The sequence below is a fragment of the Tenrec ecaudatus genome, chromosome 12 (assembly GCF_050624435.1).
Source record: "Tenrec ecaudatus isolate mTenEca1 chromosome 12, mTenEca1.hap1, whole genome shotgun sequence".
Classification (NCBI taxonomy): Eukaryota; Metazoa; Chordata; class Mammalia; order Afrosoricida; family Tenrecidae; genus Tenrec; species Tenrec ecaudatus.
The window spans coordinates 7,894,646-7,914,131 of record NC_134541.1 but is presented as its reverse complement, the minus strand read 5'-3'; the positions used below and the strand labels follow the sequence as shown (position 1 = coordinate 7,914,131).

The window sequence follows — 19,486 nt, the reverse complement described above, 5'->3', positions numbered from 1 at the left end:
AGTATGTGGGTTTTAAAGAGTAATGGACTCATGTTTCGTTCCATCTCTGCTATGTAACATTCTAAATACTTACCACCATATCAGTTTCTGTGGAGCCACGTCAGAGTCCCGGGAACTCCCTATCTATCATGGGAGAGCTGTGTCCTAGGATTGTCAATGGCTGCTTCTGTGGAAGTAGACTTTCAGGTTTTGCTTGGGAGGTGGGTCTGTGTGAGCTGGAAATGTCAGCACGGTTTTTAGCAGCTGCGTGTATTAATCAACTACACTCTACCAGGAATCCAGTTACTTACTAGGTTTGTTAAATGAAAATGATTTTGTTTAATATTCTTTACGTATCTCGTGTAATTTGGGGCTTTTATTTTGTGTTTCAGAATAAGTAGAGCCTAATTGCTACTAAGAGGTGAGGATGGCAAGACATCTCCTTTTATATTTTGGACATGATATCGGGGGCGCAGTCACTGGAGAGAGCATCCTGCTCGGTGAAGGAAAGGGTCAGGAAACAAAGTGGGAGAACTTCAACAAGACAGATGGACACAGCGTCTGGAGCCACGCGCTCCAACTTCACAGGAATAGGGAGGACTGTGCAGGATTGGGTAACGTGTCATTCCGTTGTACATAAGAGTCACCGTGAGCTAGAACTGACTCAAAGGCACCTACCTACTTTTCGCTCATCCTCATATTTATAAACACCAAGATGTCAGTCAGTATCCATAATGATTAAGGTCAACAGGCTCAGGAGTCAGAGTATCTCGATTCAAATCCAAGCCTATCTCCTTTAGCTGATATTGGTGGGTAATCAAATCCTTAAACTTTTGAATCCTTATTTATTTTCCTCCATATTATACCGATATTGACTATATCATGGGAAAATGCTACTCACTATAGACAATGATTGAATCTTGTAGACATCAGTAGCCATTGTACGAGGCTCTGGGAAGTTCTCACAGAAGGTGTGGCACTTCTAGAGTTTCTAACTGGTTTACAATGGTCCAGCAAGATTGAACCACTTCAAACCTGTTCAAAACCCTAGTCAGCTCACCTGAGAAGTTTTCAGTTACCCATCTCTCTGTGGTTTCCCATATTCAGCCATGGTGACCTTTCAGCACTAGACCGCCGGACCTTTCTTCTGAGGCACATCTGGTGGATTCAAATTGCCAGACTTTTGTTCGAAGCCAAGCACGTATCCCTTGGCACCACATCAGGACTCCCTATGGGACTGGCTTAAGAGAACAGGAGCATATTGCAGCTAGAGGCTTGAATATTTTTTTCAGTTTAAGATCTACTGAATGTGTTCTTCCTTTTTGGTATTCCAAGTCTAGGTCTTTGGACATTTCATTATAATATTTTACTTTGTCTTGTCCAGTTTTCTCTTGAAATTTTCTGTTCAGGTCTTTGACTTATCATTCCAATAGGGTTTCAGTAGGAAACATCACAATAAACAGGAAAAAATGAAGTCGTTTTCATCTTGCTTCGATCCACAATTGTTGCTCATGGAAGCAGCAGTTAAAAAATCAAATGCACAGTGTGTGCATCTGCTCTTTGAAGGGCTGACAAGCAAGGATGTTACTTTGAGGAGTGAGGGACGCCCAACCCATGCCATGATCTTGCCAGTCACCTCACGTAAATGTGAAAGTCAAACATGGAATAAGGAAGACCAAAAAAGAATGGGTGCATTTGCATCATGGTGCTGGGAAGCATGCCGAGAGTACCGTGGGCTGCCAAGAGAAAAAACAGTTCTTTCTTCCAAGAAACACCAGAATATTCGTCAGAGGCAAAGATTTTGTAATTTGAACATGCTATCAGGAGAGACTAGTTCCTACAGAAGAACACCATCCTTGGTAAAGTAAAGAGCCAGTGAAGAAGAAGAAGAAGAAGAAGAAGAAGAAGAAGAAGAAGAAGAAGAAGAAGAAGAAGAAGAAGAAGAAGAAAGAGGAGGAGGAGGAGGCGGAGGAGGAGGAGGAGGAGGAGGAAGAGGAGTTGAAAGAGAAGGAGAAGGAGGAGAAGACCACCTTGGGCACAAGGATTAGCATAATGGTTACAGCCAAGGGCCCCAACATAAGAAACGGTGGTGAGGATGGAGCGGTGTCTGACAGTGAAACTTCTGTTATAAGTAGGATCACTAGAAGTTGGAACCAACTCATGGACACTTAACAGCAACCTTATCCAATGCAATATTCTGAGGAGCTCACCTGTGAGGGTGAGATGGAAGTGACAACCCATTCGCTCCAGTGAGCACCAGTTTCAGGGAGCACAATTTCCAAGCACCTAATATGTCCCAGACCCTGTGACCACAGTGAGTGAGCAAAAATGAAATCTCCTTGCCAGGACAATAGAAGAGACAAACATAGCAAACAATTGCTGTAATAAAAATTACAGTGAACTGGACACAAGTAAAATACAATAAAAATTTGAAAGAAGACCTATGGTAATGATGGAAAACTTATTCTAGAGACTGATTCCTAGAGGAAATGAGAGATGGACTGAAATGTCTAGCATGAGGAGCAACTGATTATTCAAAGGGGAGGAGTGTGCCAAGACTGGAAAAGCAATAGCATGGACAAAGAGCCCAAGAATCGAGCACCCTAGCAGGTGTGGACAATTTAGCAATATTTTAACACTAGCTACAGGTGATTTGGAGGTGGTGTGATAGACTGAGAATTTCTTGGCTAGTTCCTGCTTCTCGTGTGTCACATGGCAAAGAAAATGGGGCTTGTAAAGATCCTCTGCAGAGTTTCTAGATTGAATTGTGTCCCCCGAAATGATACCTTGTAAATCTTACTCTCTATAACTGTGTGCCATGTGCTTTGGACATGTTATCAGGAAAGACCAGGCCCCAGAGAAAGAAATCATGGTTGATAAAGTGCAAAGGGTCAACGAAAAAGAGGAAAATCCTCAGCAAGATGGATTGACACAGTGACTGATAATAATAAGTTCAAACATAACTCTTGTTAAGAGGGCACCAGACCAGGCAGTGTTTCGTTCCGATGCACAAAAGATGTCTATCGGGGGTATTGCTCAGTGGTAGAGCATTTGACTACAAAAGATGTCTATGAGTCAGAAGAGATTTGAGGGCACCTGATCACAAGGTCAGCAGTTCAAAGCCACTAGTGTCTCTGCAGGAGAAAGATGAGACCTTCTATTCCCATAAAGATGTACAATCTATGAGACCCACAGGGGAAGTTCTCCTTTGTCCTATAGGGTCACTCACTGTGAGTCAGAATTGATGATGGCAGAGATCTGTTGAATTCTGAACAACGCATACCTGTGATTATAAACCAGTTTAAGAAGGGCCTCTTTCTGATGTGGATGGTGTTATTCATGATAAGTACCTTGACTTAATCTCCTTGGAGATATAACAAGAGTGGATTAAGCACATAGATACAACAAGAGCAGTTTAAGCACAAGCAAGCAGGCAATGAGGTAGACATGAAGCTGACCAAGAAGCCAAGGAACAACAAGTGAAGAAACAAGGACATAGAACTATTGTGCTGATCAGATTCCCAGCCTCCTTAACTCAGAAAAAAAAATAAGTTTGAGCTCATTACAGTCAACCACATGGGGAATTTCTGTTATAGTTGCACAAGGTAACTAAAACAAAATCTAAAAGTCAAACCCAGCGCTAGCTTATCAATTCCAACTCATAGCGACCCTGTATATGGTTTCTGAGACTAAATCTTACAGAAGTGAATGGCGGGTCTGAACCACTCACCTTGCAGTTGGTACTCCAATACCTAACCCGCAGCGCCACTAACTAAGATAGAAAGTACGTATTGCTTTCCATAGGTAAAGTGTTGTGTATGCCTGTACAGTAGCTGTCAATGCACATGACATTAGACTTGTACTCCGTTTTGAAAAAGACGAACCATGATAGGGCCACACATTTGTGGGATTGCTAAGATTTCAAACCAAGATCCCCGTTTCATGTCACTTTATCTATATTGTTATGTCTCTTAAGCTATTTATCTGCAGCTTCTATATTTTCCGTTTAAGAGATACTGTACCGCCATGTGAACAAATATTATGTGCCAGCATTGAGGGTTATGAGAGAAGACCAGGTGAGCAAGATAAGCCTGGTAATTAAGAGTGGATCTCAGTGTACTTTCTGAAGGAAATTGGAACTTGCAAACATGGGCTAAGGAGCTAGTACAAACAAATCCATCAGATGCTCCTATATATTCTGTCTCAGGCTTGGGAACCATTCTAAGAATGTTAAAATAGAGAAGAGGCCATGTTGAGTTAAACAAAGCAAAACCAAACCCTTTGCTGTTACATGCATTTCAACTCATAGTGACCCTACAGGACACGGTAAAACTGCCCACGAGTTTCTAGGGCTGTAAATCCTTATGGAAGGAGACTGACAGGACACATTGTTTCCCACAGAGCAGCTGATGATCCCGGTCATCACCACCAACACCCAGTTAGCAGTGAGTGCTTAACCACTGAGTCACCAGGGCTCCCATCCATTTAAATAAGGGAATCTTCAAATAAATGGATGAATGAATAGAGGGATCCCACAGCTTAATTGAAAAAATATATGCCTCTTTTTCCCCTATCTTGTGATTATATTTGGGCATCTAGCTCTGAAAATGTAATAACCAAGCAAGTTAGTTATGTCGGTAACTTCAATACTAATTTACTGAATTATAATACCAAGCTGCACATGTAGATCTTTATAGAGAATTGAATTTTTTAATTGAGTTCATTGGGACTCACGTAGCCAATGTTCCATAGGGTTTTCAGTGATTTCTCTTCCAGAAGTAGGTTATGTGGCCCCTTTTCCCAGGAACCTCTCAATGGACTTGACCCACCAGCGTTGGGTATAGTCTTTGAGTCCTTAACTATTTACACCACCCACGGATTCTCTATAAATTTGATCTAATATAAAAAGAGCATATGCAAAATTCTGAGCAGCTCTGTGTGAAAACAGACAGAAATGCCAACCTTTGAGTAAGAGAATGAATAGTAAGCATGCACCTCTGCCTTCTCTTTTCTTCTCTAGATTACACAATTTGATTTATAACTAGATTTTAGGATGTAAATGCTTCTCAACCTTCATGCGGCAATAAATACATACGGTATGTTGATTTACCTTGCAAATATCAAACAAAAGCATTTAATTATCTCACTTTCGGGGGGGAAAAACACCAGGAATAAATGAATGCAAGAGTGTTCTTCAACTCGACACTTACATGAAGTAAGTACCCAAGGACATTCCATCGTTTGACTTTGCCATCTTCGGAAGATGGGAGACATTTCCTCTTGTGTCTCCAAATGGTCCTGCTGCTCTGTGCATCTTGCATCGGACAGTACCTAAATGTTTGGTGGAAGAACACAGTGGTCTCAAGGGCTCCTCACATTCTTTAAGAAATCAAATCCTTTGCAGAAGAGTCTTGGCCTCCAGGAGCTGAAGAGACTTGGGTCACTGGCATATTCCATGATAAATAGGAACATGATGGTAGAATCCTGCTAGAGCATCTGGGAAGATGAACGCGATACCTTTCCCCCAATAACCAAGATCCAATCCTCCTGGGAATAACTGAAAAACTCAAATGTTTAGCTAGTAAAGAATATCTTCCTTGAGTGTTGCACCCCTTCATGATCTGATGGAGTGGGGTCATATTGACAACAATAAGGGGAAAGATTCGACAGGAAAACTCAGGGAACTATGAGTGTATGTTAAACCCAACACAGTTCAAGATGAAACCCAGCAGGGTATGTTTTATTGTAATTATGTTGTCAGTGTGAAGCATTTGATCTGACCACTGAGCCTTCTCCAGCTGTTTGCAAGGATCACTCCCCTGGTCGACTCTCTGGACCAGTGAATCCATGGAGGAGAGAGGAGGTAGATGATGACAGATTGACTGACTGATAGATAGATATACCCATATGAATATAAATAGTGCATAGAATAATACATAGAATTACTCACATCCAGGCTGGTGACTCGACTGAAAAAATTCCATCAGCGTCACTAAATTGTACAACTGTTGTGGTTGGTAGGTGTTGTCCAATCCGTTCCAACTCACTGGTGGCTCAGTGTGCAGCAGAATGAAACATCACGTGTCCCTGAACTTTACTCACAATTGCCATGTGTGAGCCCATTGTTGTAGCCATTGTGCCAACCCATTTCATCAACTGTCTTCCTCTTTCCCGCTGATCCTCTGCTTTAAAGCTTGGCACCCTTTTCCAGAGACTGGTCACCTGATAACATATTCAACCTGTATATGGAAACACAGTTTAGTTAGTGGATGCTTGGCTGTGTAGACATTTAATAATACAATAAGGAAAATGAGGGTGCAAGAGGAAACCCTGTATGGCATCCCTAAACCAAATATAAAAGGATTCTGAAAGGTGTTAAGAAGGAGAGAGGTTAACTAAGGACCTAGAGGCATGGAAAGATGCAAACAAGCAGCCTCATTGGTCTGGCTCAGAGAGGAAGGCGGGGACGTTCGTCTACCCTTCTTAGTCCCAGTGCCAGCACCAGGCTCATTGGAAGTGGGACCCTGATGGGTGTGTGCCTGTTGATTTATGGCTGTTTCTCGATTTCTGGACATCATATCCCTATTGTGGATCGGACATTCTCCAATTCCCCCTTTCTAGGAGTATGTACTGTTTTCAGATGATTTTTGCATTAAACAAGCATCTTTGTTGGTCATAGAAAAAAAATTGCATCCATTGGTTAACTGGAGAGACCACTCTGTGGCCAAAGTCACTGCCTCAAATCTTGGCTGTACTACTCACATTTAATCTCCTTCTTATTCCTGAGCGATAAATACAAATTAAATATAAAAGCACTGTCACAGAGGCTGTTAGGATCATTGAATGACTCAGCATTTGTAAAACACAGAGTAATGCTCTCAGTGAGTGTTGGCTAAATCATTTCATCTTTTGACCTTAGATAGATGCTTCTGTCTAGATTTTTTTTTAAGCAAACAAGTCTGTGAAAACAAATTTACTCTCTGATGACATCTGGTCAGGGTCAGAAAAATGGTTTATTTTGGGCTGCTTACCAAAATATTAGCCAGTGGGAACCCACTCAGAGGTATCATGGTAGAAAGGACTGGTGATCTGCTTCTACAATGATTACAGCCAAGAAAGCCCAAGGGAGCTCACGTTTGCTCCATAAACACATGGGGTCACCCTGAGTCGGAATAAGTTTGGCAGCAGTGTTTATTTTATCTTTGTTTCAGTCTGTTACAGATGCATATGCTTTTCTGTAAAAAGATCATACACAAAAACTAAACATCTGTAGAAGAAAGAAAAAGAAATTGTAATAATACCTCCCTTAGAACATGATATCAATGCTTTCTCCCTGTCAGAATGTTGTCTTCTATCTAAACATTTAGCAGTTTTGTTGTTGTTGTTTTTCCAGTTAAAATCCAACATATTTCAAGATGAAAGCCTGCAGGGTATGTTTTATTATAATTATGTTGTCAGTGTCAGGCAGGAAACAAGTACACTTGGCATTTTATCTGTCCACTGAACCTTCCCCAGCTGTTTGCAAAGATCCCTTCCCTGGTCCACTCTCTGGATCAGTGAACACCACAGAGGAGTGAGGATATAGATAGATAGATAGATAGATAGATAGATAGACACATATGAATACAAATAATACCTAGAATAATCAATATAATTACTCACATCCAGGCTGGTGATTTATTGTAAACTACAGTTGATAATTAGAAAATTTGGATCCTTTCACTACTGAGAAAAATGTCATTTCTCAGAATGATAGCAGAAGAGAAGAGGAAAGATAATCCATCCATTAACCTCATTCTCATAACATTTCAAAGGAATATGATGAACCGTGAACGGGTGACACAGAGAAAGAAAAACAACTGACCACCAGACGTCTCCACTTTGTAAGCCAATTAACAAAACACAAACAAGAAAAGAAAAAAACCAACAACAAAGAAGATCCTGGCAGGACTGAGCTAGAGAAGTGCCTTTGAGGAATGTTGGTTTGCTTGGCTGGCATTGAAGCCCATCGTAGGTCCACTAGTCTCTTGATTATGCTCCATCATGGCACCTACCGTATAGACTCGAATATAAGCTGACCCGAGTATAAGCCGAGGTACCTAATTATTACCTGGGAAACCAGAAAAACTGATTGACTCAAATATAAGCCAAGGGTGGGAAATGCAGGATGTGAATTAACACATAGACCAGATGGGAGAGATGGAGCGCAGCCACAGACACATCCTTACCAGCTCAGTTGCCGGTATTAAGCAAATCACTATGGGTGCTTCTGCGAATTGGAGCCGTCCACGTCATAGGATGGCTCTGATTGGTTAGAAGTTAGTAAACAAACATCCAAAGCCCAGCAGTGTCAGCGGGGCTTTGAATGAACAGTGGAGGAATGGCAATCAGCCTTGAGATGTTACACCTCACTGGGGTACCACTGACCCATGTATAAGCCGAACCCCAGTTTTTCAGCACAAAAAAATGTACTTATACATGAGTATAGACGGTAACAAGAGGTCCGATGGCTACTATTGGTGCTGACATACAGGACACATGCAATAAAAGTCTGTCAATGAATGGTTTTATGAACTTGACATCTGCCCTCTCCTGAAAACATGTCCAACGTATGCAGGTCAGTGTCATCCTTGATTCCAAAGAGTATTGTGGCTGTACTTAATCAGACTCACCTGTTCATTTTTCTGGAAGTCCATGGCATCAAATGATATATATTTTTAAATCAGTTGACCTTGAGTTGTTTCCAATGTGTCTCACAGTGGAATCACAGCACGTTTTCCCCCAGCAGCCCAATGCATTAAACTTCGCACTGCCCTGCTTCTTGTTGGGCGTCTCTGAGTTGGTTTCAACTCAAATGGAGCCACTGTACCACAAGATGAAACACTGCCTGGTTCCATCCTGACAGCCTTTGCTGTGTGTGAGTCCACTGTTCCTGACACTGCGTCCATCATCTCAGCAAAGGGTTTCTTCGGTTTTGCTGACTCCTACCACAGGGCTACTTCCCCTGACAACACGCCCAAAGCAGGTGAGAGGACTTCTGGCCACCCCCACTCCCAAGGAGCATCTTGGTCATAGTTGATCAAACACAGGTTTGACCAATTTTCGGAACATCTGTGGTGTGGTCAATACTATTTTTTAAACCCCAATACTACTTTTTAAACACAGGCATGTGAGAGAATTGAATATTGTGGCTTGGCCCAGGTCCACCTGAGTCCTCAGATTTATATCTTTGCTTGTAAACACTTTCAAGGGGACTTTCACATGCTGTTTGAGTTCCTGTCGGCAGCCCCACAAGTGCTGATTTTGGATCCAAATAAAATGAAATTCTTGGAAATTTCAGTCTGTTCTCCATTTATTAAGAGGCTGCATAATGGTACAAAGATGAGGATTTTTGCTTTATGTTGAAGTGTGATGTTTACTGCAGGCTGTATTCTTCAGTTTTCATCAGTGAGAGCTGCAAATCATCTTTGCTTCATCAAACAAAGTTGTTCATGAGTTTTCCTACAACCCTGATACCATCTTCTTCATGCAGTTCAGCTTCTTGGATTATTTTCTCAGTATAGATTGAATAAGTGTAGTGAAAGGTATAACTCTGAAGCACATCTTTCCTGGTTTTAAACTGACGTATTCTCTTATTCTGTTACAACAACTGCCTCTTAATCTATGTGCAGATTCACATGAGCACAATTAAGTGTTCTAGAATTCCTATTCTTCACAATGTTACTCATACATTGCTATGATCCCCATAGTCAAATACCCATATATGGTCAATAAAACACAGGAGAATAGCTCCCTGATATTATCTGCTTTTGGTCAAGATCCATCAATAATGAATCTCCCATTCCATCCTCTCTTCTGACTATACCTTGATTTTCTGACAGTCCCCTATCAAGGTAGGGCTGCAACCATTTTTGAATTATCTTCATCAAAACTTTGTTGGTCTATAATATTAATGTCATTATTGATAATTTCCACATTCTGTTGGAACTTGGAGTTGGCATACATATGGATCTCTTCTCTTGCTTGCTGAAAGAGAGGAGGACTTGAAGCACTTGATGATGGTCAAGGATTGCACCCTTAAGCATGGATTGCAACTCCATGTAATTAAAAAAATCCTCACAACTGGACCAACAGGTAACGCCATAATAAATGGATGAAAGACTGAGGTTGTCAAGGATTTCCTCTTGCTTGGATCCATAATCCATGCACATAGAAGTAGTAGTCAAGAGATTAAAAGATCCATTGGATAAATCTGCTACACAAGACCTCTTGAAAGTGGTTGAGAAACAAGGAGGTTACTTTGAGGACTAAGGTCCTCAACTGATCCAACCCATGGTCTTTTCAACAAGCTCATGCCCATAGCCAGCTTGGGCATTGAATAGCGAACACCGAAGAAGAAAACGTGCACTCGGATTATGATCCTGGAAAGAATAACGAAAGAACCATGAACTGCCAAAAGGACAACCAGATCTGTCTTGGAAGAAGTACAATCAGAAGGCTCCTTCACAGAAAGGGTGATGAGACTTCATTTTAAATATTTTGGACTGGTTAACAGGAGGAGAAACTCGGCCCTGGAGAAGGACATCCTGCTTGCTAAAGTATAGGGATAGTGAAAAGGGGGAACAAAGCCCTCCATAAAGATGGATTGACATAGCGGCTGCAACAATGGGCTTAACCCGAAGAACAATTGTAAGGATGGTCCAGGACCTGGCAGATTTTCACTCTGATGGACAACAATGACTCTCTTCCAGTTGGTTGAGTAGGTTGCTGTCTTCTACATCTCTTGGTGTGGATAATGCCCTCCACCAGTGTTTTACCCTTCTGTTGAAACACCTTAATTGGTGTTCCACTACTTCCCAGAGTCTTGTTCATCACCAATGTCTTTGATGTAGCTCGGACTTCTTCCTTCAATACCACCAGTTCTTCATTACATGTTACCATTGAAATGACTGAAAAATCAATTATGTTAGACATAGAGGCTTACAGTTTCCCTCCATCTTCCATTATTTTGCTAGCATACAAATGAACAAGAAACCCAAATCCATTGCTGTTGAATTGTTTCCGACTCATATCAACCCTTGCAGGGCTGCTGCGGCGGTCATATTTACAGAAGCAGAGTGCCATACCTTTTTCCCATGAGTCCACTGCATGAATTCTAATCCTTGGGTTTAGCAAGAGATCACTTTAATTACTGCAACACCAGTTCTGTTATGCTAATAACTAATGCTCTGAAAGTAAGGGGAAAAACATGTTTGAAAAAGTTTGCTTCCTAATCACTCAATCCGCAGTTTTATGCATTTGTGGCCTTAGCCAGCAGGCCAGGTATGGTGTGAACAGGTGGCACAGGGTTTTAGAAAGCACAGTGAGATAGATGCCAATGGAACTCAGAGGGATGATGTCAGACAAGCTTTATACACAACTGAGAATTTACTCAATAAAAAGGCAATAGGACAATTTTTGCCATCTGAATATCAACGAATGTGTCCTTGAAAATGCTACTTGGAGAGCCATGCTTTATTTAAGAGTTAAAGAGAAACAAAGAGCTTCACATAGAGAATCCATGACAAAAACATGGACTAATGGCAAAAAATGGAAGACCTCTCTCTTTTGGCATAGGATCATTTATTTGCATTTTAATTGTTCCTTATGTTTACTTTTCTCTGCTGTTAAGCAAAATATAGAATTTGTTGTATTTTCAGCCGTTTAGAGCATTTCCCTAATGTATATCCGTTTTCTTTCTCCCATTCATCACTTATCTGTGCTGATATGCAAGTGGGCTATCTGGAATCAGGATAAAACAATGCTATTGATCATTATTTCTACATGATTGGATTGGGCCTATTTTTAAACTTTATCTTCTTTGTCCATGTTCTTTACAATGAGCACCTATCAATTTAGGAAACAAAGAGCAGACTGCCAAGTCTTATTTTAAAGACTTTACTTTTAAAATTAGCACAGAGGCCTACTGATGTTAATACACATATAATTCAAATCAAACTCCCTGTCATTGAGTGGATTCTGACTCACGGAGACTCTGTAGGAGAGGGGAGAACTGTCCCTGGGGGCTCTGACTGTTAGCGCTTTACTGGAGAAGAAAGCCTGTCTTTCTTACAAACACCTATATAGAGTTGTGTCTTCATTATCTGAATGTAAGAAAACAAAAACAAATAACCCCCCCAAAAAATAATTTTTGTTCTTCCAGGAAAAAAAGTGTTATTATGGCAGCCTTTTGGTAGCCCTGCCAGGTAGATATTGCATTGATAATCACCAAGTTGGCAGTTCAAGCCCACCGGCTGCTCTGTGGGAGGGGTTTGAGGCTGTCTGCTGTGAAAATGTACAGCCTTAGAATCTCTGAGGGACCGTTCTCCCCTGGCTTTCAGGGCGGCTATGAGTAGGAATCAGCGCAAAGGAAGTGAGTTTGATTTGTATTAATGTTACTACTCATAGAATTTTGTACAACCATCATCACCATGCAAAAGTCAGCAGTTTTGTCATTTCAAAAAAAATACTGTCATGTTATATTTTTGAGTAGTCCTGCCAGATGTATGTTGGTCTGCTAACCACGAGGTTGACGGTTCAAACTCAGCAGCCACTCTGAAGGAGACCAGTGAGACGCTCTGCTGCAGGAAACATTTACAAGGTCACTGGGATGCTATATGGGGTCTCTGTGAGTCAGCATAGACTCCATGGCAGCGGTGTTGGGGGTCTTATCCCCTTGGGGTTGCACCTGCCCCAGCCCCTGGAGTCTGCTAGTCACTACTCTGATCCTCAGCATTTCAGTTTTATCTTCTGAGATTGTCTTATGAATGCAATAATAATGGGACACATTCTTCTGAGACTGAGGTGTTTCACTAAACATCATGCTGTTGAAACCCATTCCAGTTTTTGGGTGCGTAAATCATTTGTTTTCTATTATTACTGAGTATTATTCCCTGTACAGATGCACCATGACTTATTTACCATTCACTTCCTTGAAGACAGTTGGGTTATTTTCCTAAAATTATGAATAAAAGTGTGAAAACCATCTGTATACTCACATTGATAGGAACACACACTTTTATTCCTTTAGGATACGTACTTAGAATTAGGAATACTAGGTCATATAGTAAGACTATTTTTAACTTTATAAAAAATCAACAAAAAACAAACACTAACTCTGCTAAACATTTCCAAAGTAGCTGTCCTATTATATGAAAGGACTTCATAAAGTTTGGTGGATGGAATGGAACTAAAGCCCCTTATGCATTCCTACCTGCAAGGTATGAGATTCCCAGGTGCTATACATTCTTTTTTTAATCGTTTTGGGGCGGCTCATGCAACACTTCCCACAATCCATCCATCCATCCACTGTGTCAAGCACATTTGTACATTTGTTGCCATCATCATTCTCAAAACATTTTCATTCTACTTGAGCCCTTGGTATCAGCTCCTCATTTTATCCCCCCCCCTTCTTCTCCTTCCTCCCTGTTCTCCCTCCCTCATGAACCATTGATAATTTATAAAGTATTATTATTTTAGCATTCTTGTGAAGCTCAGTTAGCATAGTGGTTACAAAAACTTGTGATCCACGAGGTCTGCAGTTTCAGGCACTCTACGAAAGAAAGAAGGGGCTTTCCGCTCAAGTCAAGTTACATTCTCAAAATGAATACGCGTGGGCGCATGTGTGTGTAGGTGCATGTGTAAATCTAATAATGGGATTTCAAAGCATTCTGATGGGATAGTGAATTACATCCAGAGTTGCAAACCACAAGGTCAACAGTTCAAACCCACTAGTAACTCCTTGGGGGGAAATATGAGGCTGTCTCCTCTGTGCAGAGGTAAAGCTTCAGAAACCCACAGGGCAATTTTATTCTGTTGTATAAAGTTGCTATGAGTCTGAATAGACTCAATGGCAGTAAAGATTTTTTGTTTCATTTTTGGTATTTTTGAATGGATTTTGTGGGTAGGTGCTGTCAAATGGATTCTGACACATCATGATTCTGTAGAACAGAATTGCCCCCTAGGAACTGCTAGGCTGTACACCTTTAAGGAGACAGATTCCAGTTGATGCTACTGCTTAGCAGTTGGGTACACTGGAAATGCTGACATTTCAGTTAGCCAGGTACAGGGCCAGGGCTCCTCATTCTAATGGGGGGTATGTAGGGGCCCCACAGTTTGATTTTAATTATGTTTTCCCAATGGCTAATGATGCTGTGTGTTTTCATCTTTCTGCATGTAATCTTTGGGGAAGTACTTAAGTCTTTCGCTCTAATTTTAATTGACTGTAAGTTTTCTCTTGAGTTTTAAGGATACGTTCTACAATCAAGGTACAAGTGTTTTCTCGGATATGTGATCTACATATCCTTTTCTCTCGGTCTGCAGTTTGTGTTTTGTATTCTCTTAACCATGTCTTTCAGAGAGCAAAATTTCTTAATTTTGATTAACTCAGATTTATCAGCATTTCCCCTGGGTGGGTTGTATCATATCTGAGAATGTGCAGCCTGGTGTTGAGTCAGGAAGCTAGTCCATGATTTCCACTACACCTTGAATGGCTTCGTCACATACGTGGAGGTCCGTGATTTCTTTGGGGTAAAATGTTGTTTGAGGTGTGAGATTTTACCCTAGGAGTCGGTTTGGCTTTTATGTACATGGCCACTCAGTGGATTATCCTTTAATTACTGAATTGTATTTACCCCTTTTCCAAAAATGAGCTTATTGTGATTGTGTGGATCTATTCCTGAACTTCCCATTCCAGGCGCCTCTGGTCCGCCTGGTCCTTCGTCGGCACCATAGGCCACTCTACCTGTGGATTTGTGGTAAGTCTCGCACCCGGGTATGGTTGCTCTCCAGTGGTGTTCTTTGCAAAATTGTCTTCGCTATTTCAGTTCCTTCTTTTTAAATAAATGCTTTATTGTAAACTTGTTTATATGGAAACTTCTGGGATTTTTATTGAAATGCTCTTACACCTATGGAACACTGGAAGAATTACACTGAATGTTTAAATCCATTCATATAGTCATATCTCCATTTACTTATGTCATCTTTGACTTATCTAGGTACACTGGGAGTGCAATAGGCTGTGGGCTGGGCTGCTAATTACTAGGTCAACAGTTTGAAACCACCAGCCACTCCATTGGAGAAAGATGAGGCTTTCTATACCTGTAAAGATTGCAAGGCTCTGAAACCCATAGGGACAGTTCTATTCTGTCCTCCAGAGTCTCTATGAGACCGAATCTACCCAATGGCTGTAAGTTAACTTTGCAGTAGCATGAAATTTGCAGTAGCATTTCAAAATGTAATTTACTTAAGTATTTCATGTTTGGGTGCTATCAAAAATTACATTTTCATAAACCATGGGGGAAGGGAGATAGCAGTCAGTATACGATATGAAAATAATAATGATAATTTATAATTTATCAAGGGGTCACATGGGTTGGGGGAGGGACAAAAGAGGAGCTGATACCGAGGGCTCAATAGAAAGTAAATGTCTAGAAAACAATGATGGCAGCCTATGTACAAATAAATACACTTGATACAATTGATGTCTGGATTGTTGTGAGACCTGTAAGAACTCCCCCCAAATGATCTTTCAATTAAAAATTATGTTTTTAAGGTTAGTTTGCAATTCAATTTATTTTTCTTAAATAGAGATGGAGTTGACTTTGTTTCTTGATGCTATATCCTTGAAGCTTGCTAGCCTTTTTTAATACTCACAGAAAGTGTCTTGTAGAGTTCCTGAGATTGTCTATATAGGCAATCATGTCATCTGAGAAGGTTTTTGCTATTAACTACTATTGGGTCCATTCCAACTCATATCGACACTGTGTACAATAGGACAAAGCATTGTCCTCCGCTGTACTTTCCTCACAATTATTGCTACATTTGAGGCTATGATTTTATTGTGTCGATTTATCTTCTTGAGAGTCTTCCTCCTTTTTATCTGTCCTCTACTTTAATTAACATAATGTTTTACACCAAGGATTAGTCTTTCCTGATGACATGCCAGAAGTATGTGAGACATAGTCTAGCCAACCTTGCTTCTAAGAAGTATTCTGACTACATGTCTTCCTTTACAATGTGTTCGACTTTTATTTATTTTTCTCATCTTTTCACATTTGCTCTACTTGCTAGTATGGTGTTGATTAAGAATGATGTGACTAGACTACATTCTTCTCCATATATCCTGCTGGTAACTATTGGTCCGGTGGTAAGGATTTTGCTAGGTTACAGCCCATATATTGAAGGCTGTACTGCTTGATCTTCATCAGCAAGTGCTGCAAGGCCTCCTCACTTTCAGCAAGCACGGTTGTACAATCTGCATAAAGCAGGTTGTTCATAAGCCTTCCTCAAATCCTGATGCCATGGTCTTCTTCATATAGTCCAGCTTCATTGATTCTTTGCTCAGCATACAGATTGGATAGTATGGTGAGAGAACACAACCCTGAAGTACAGCTTTCTTGGTTGTAAGCCATGCAGTATTCATGTGTGTTCTGTTCAGACAACTGTCTCTTGATCCATGTAGATTTTTCCCCATGAGCACAATGAAGTATTCTGGCATTCCCATTCTTCTCAAGGCTATCCATAGTTTGTGATTGTCCACACGGTCAAGGTCTTTGCATAGTCAATAAAACACAAGTAAACATCTTTCTGGTATTCTCTGCTTCCAATTAAGATCCATGTAACATCAGCAATGATATCCTATGCTCCACATCCACTTCTGAGTGGAGCCTGAATTTCTGGCCGCTTTGTCAATGTACTTCTGTAACTGTTATTGAAGGATCTTTAGTAAAAGTTTCTTGCATGTGGTATCAATGCTATTCTTCTATAATTTTTGTGTTCTGTTGGGTCGCCTTTCTTTGGAATGGGTGTAAACACAAATCTCTTTGCTATGAGTCAAAATCAACTCCATGGCAGAGAGTGAGTGGGTTTTACAAGCAGTTGGCCAGCTCTTTTGAATGTCTTCATGTAGGTCAGTGAGTGTTGCCAGTGCTTCAACAGTTTGCTATTTCAGTCGGTTTTCCCATCAATTCCTGGAGCGTTGCTTTGGGCTAATGCTTTCAGTGCAGTTTGCAATTCTTTTTTCATCGCCGTTGGTTCTGAATCATACGCTTCCACTTGAAAGGGTTGAATATCGACCAGCTCTTTTTATTACAGTGACTCTGTGGATTCTTTCCATTGTCTTTTGTTATTTCTTGTACCATTTCAATCATTTGCCCATGAAAAGTTTCAGTATTGCAACTGAAGGCTTGAATTGTCTCTTTAAAACTGTCAGTTTAAGATATTTTAAGTGTGTTCTTCAATTTTCATCTTCTAACTAGCCCTTTACACATTTCATTATAATACTCTGCTTAGTCTTCTTGAGCTGTTCTTTAAAATTTTCTGCTCAACTCTTTTATTTATTTTATCATTTCTTCTATTTTTCCCTAGCTACTCTATGATTAAGAGCAAATTTCGGTGTTTCTTCTGACATTCTATTCAACCTTTCATTCATTTAATGACTTTTTTCTTTATGTGTGATGTTCTTGATGTCATCCCACAGCTCACTAGGTCTTCCACCATTAATTTTCAATATGTCAGATTTGGTCTTGAAATGTTCTGGAGAAACAGGTGGGGTATTCTCAGTATTGTGTGTTCAATCTCATGGACTTGGTTTTTGTTTTTGTTTTTTAGTTTCAACCTGAACTTACATATGAACAATTGAAGGTATGTTCCACAGTTGGCCTCAGACCTCATTTTAGCTGCTGATATTGAGTTTCCCAAATATCTCATCCCATGGGTATAGTCAATTTTATTTCTATGTATCCCATTTGAGGAAGTTTAAGAGTATGGTCACTGTTTGTGTTGTTGGAAACAGATATTGGTAATGAAGAAGTCATCGATCTAGTAAAATTCTATCATGTGGTCTCCAGCTTTGTTTCTGATATCGAGAAAATATATTCCAAGTACTCTTCCTTCCTCTTTGCTTCCAACTTTTGCATTTAAATCACCAATAATTATCAATGCATATTTACGTATTTAATCAATTTTAGACCAAAGAAGTTGGTAACATTTTACAATTTCTTAACCATCAGCTTCAGTGGCTGCATAAATCTGAATACTAGTTGTATTGGCTGGATTTCCTAGTATAGTGATAGATATTATCCTGTCACAGACAGCGCTGTACTTCAATATAGATCTTGTAATGTCATTTTGACAATGAATGCAACACTATTCCTTTTGAATTTGCTGTTCCTAAAATAGTAAGGCATGTGATTGTCTGATTCACAATGGCCAATGTCAATCCATTCCAGCTCACTGATGCCTAAGATATGGATAGACCTTTATGCATTTTGCTTCAGTTTTGACAATTTTGGATTTTCCTTGAGTCATACTTCATACATTTTAAGTTCTTATTAATACATGTTTGCAGTTGATTCTTATTTTGAGCTGTGCCCCCTTAGCAACTGAAGGTCCTGAAGGCTTTATTCCATTGTGTATTTATTAGGGTTCACTCTGTTTTAGAAGGCAGCTCGGTGTCAGTTATATTCTGAATGCCTCTGGACTTGAGGAGCCATCTTCTGGTATGATCTCTGACAATGTTCTGCTTCTATTTATGAAGTTTTCAGTATCTGACCATGTTCCAATGCTATCAACAGGGTTTTCAGTGGCTAATTCCTCTGATATGGACAACTTAGTCCTTTTTTATAGTCCGGAAGCTGTGCTGAAACCCGTTCACTTTGGGTGAGCCTGCTGCTCTTTGAAATACCAGTGATGTGACTTCCAGCATCAGAGCCACACACAAGCCACCCCTACATGACAAACTGACTGAGAAGGGAGATATATATATATATATATATATATATATATATGATAAACTTCCAGTTAGTACTTCAAATATTTGCTTTCTTCTCCAATCCAGCTCTAATTATTTAATTGCCAAGTTCTTCAAATTGCCCTTCCATCCATTGTGCCAACATTTTATGTCTGTGTTTTGTGCCCAAACATGTTGGAGTGTGTTTATCCCATCTAACCCGGCACTGGAATGCTGATGCTTCTTACAAGGAACTTGGAAATATATCCCACAAAGCCTTGCTGTTGCTTGTAGCTGTTGTCAAATAGTCTCTGGGTCCTGGCGATCGTAGTTACAACCGAACAAACTACTGCCCTCTCCTCCCCTCTCTCCATGGTCATTCCTAGGTCCATTGCTGCGGCCTTTGTGCCAGTTGACCTCGTCGAGGGCTTTTCTCATCGTCACTCTCTCTCCATCAAATATGATGTCCTCTTTAGAGGTTGACCTTTTGTGCTGATACACGAATAGCCAGCGAGACAGGCTTCTACCATCCTGACTTCTAAGAGTGTTCTGTTTTGCATTTCTTCTGTAACGGATGTGATTTCTGAGTGTGTTGACTTTGGTTTTCCTACGAGCTGAACAAGTTCTTGGTCATCCTGCTCTCTGAACGTAGAAAGACAAGAGGGACTGCAGTGGTGCCTTCAGAAGACACAACTGATGGACAGAAACCACTCAGGGAAAACTCCAAACAGAGACCTT

The 19,486-nt window shown here is 40.5% G+C and overlaps 1 pseudogene; it reads right to left on the bottom strand.

Moving 5' to 3' along the window:
• LOC142422295 (kallikrein-13-like) overlaps positions 1-19,140 on the bottom strand; it is an 80,871-nt pseudogene extending 61,731 nt beyond the window's left edge.
• Positions 19,141-19,486: the final 346 nt, after the last annotated feature.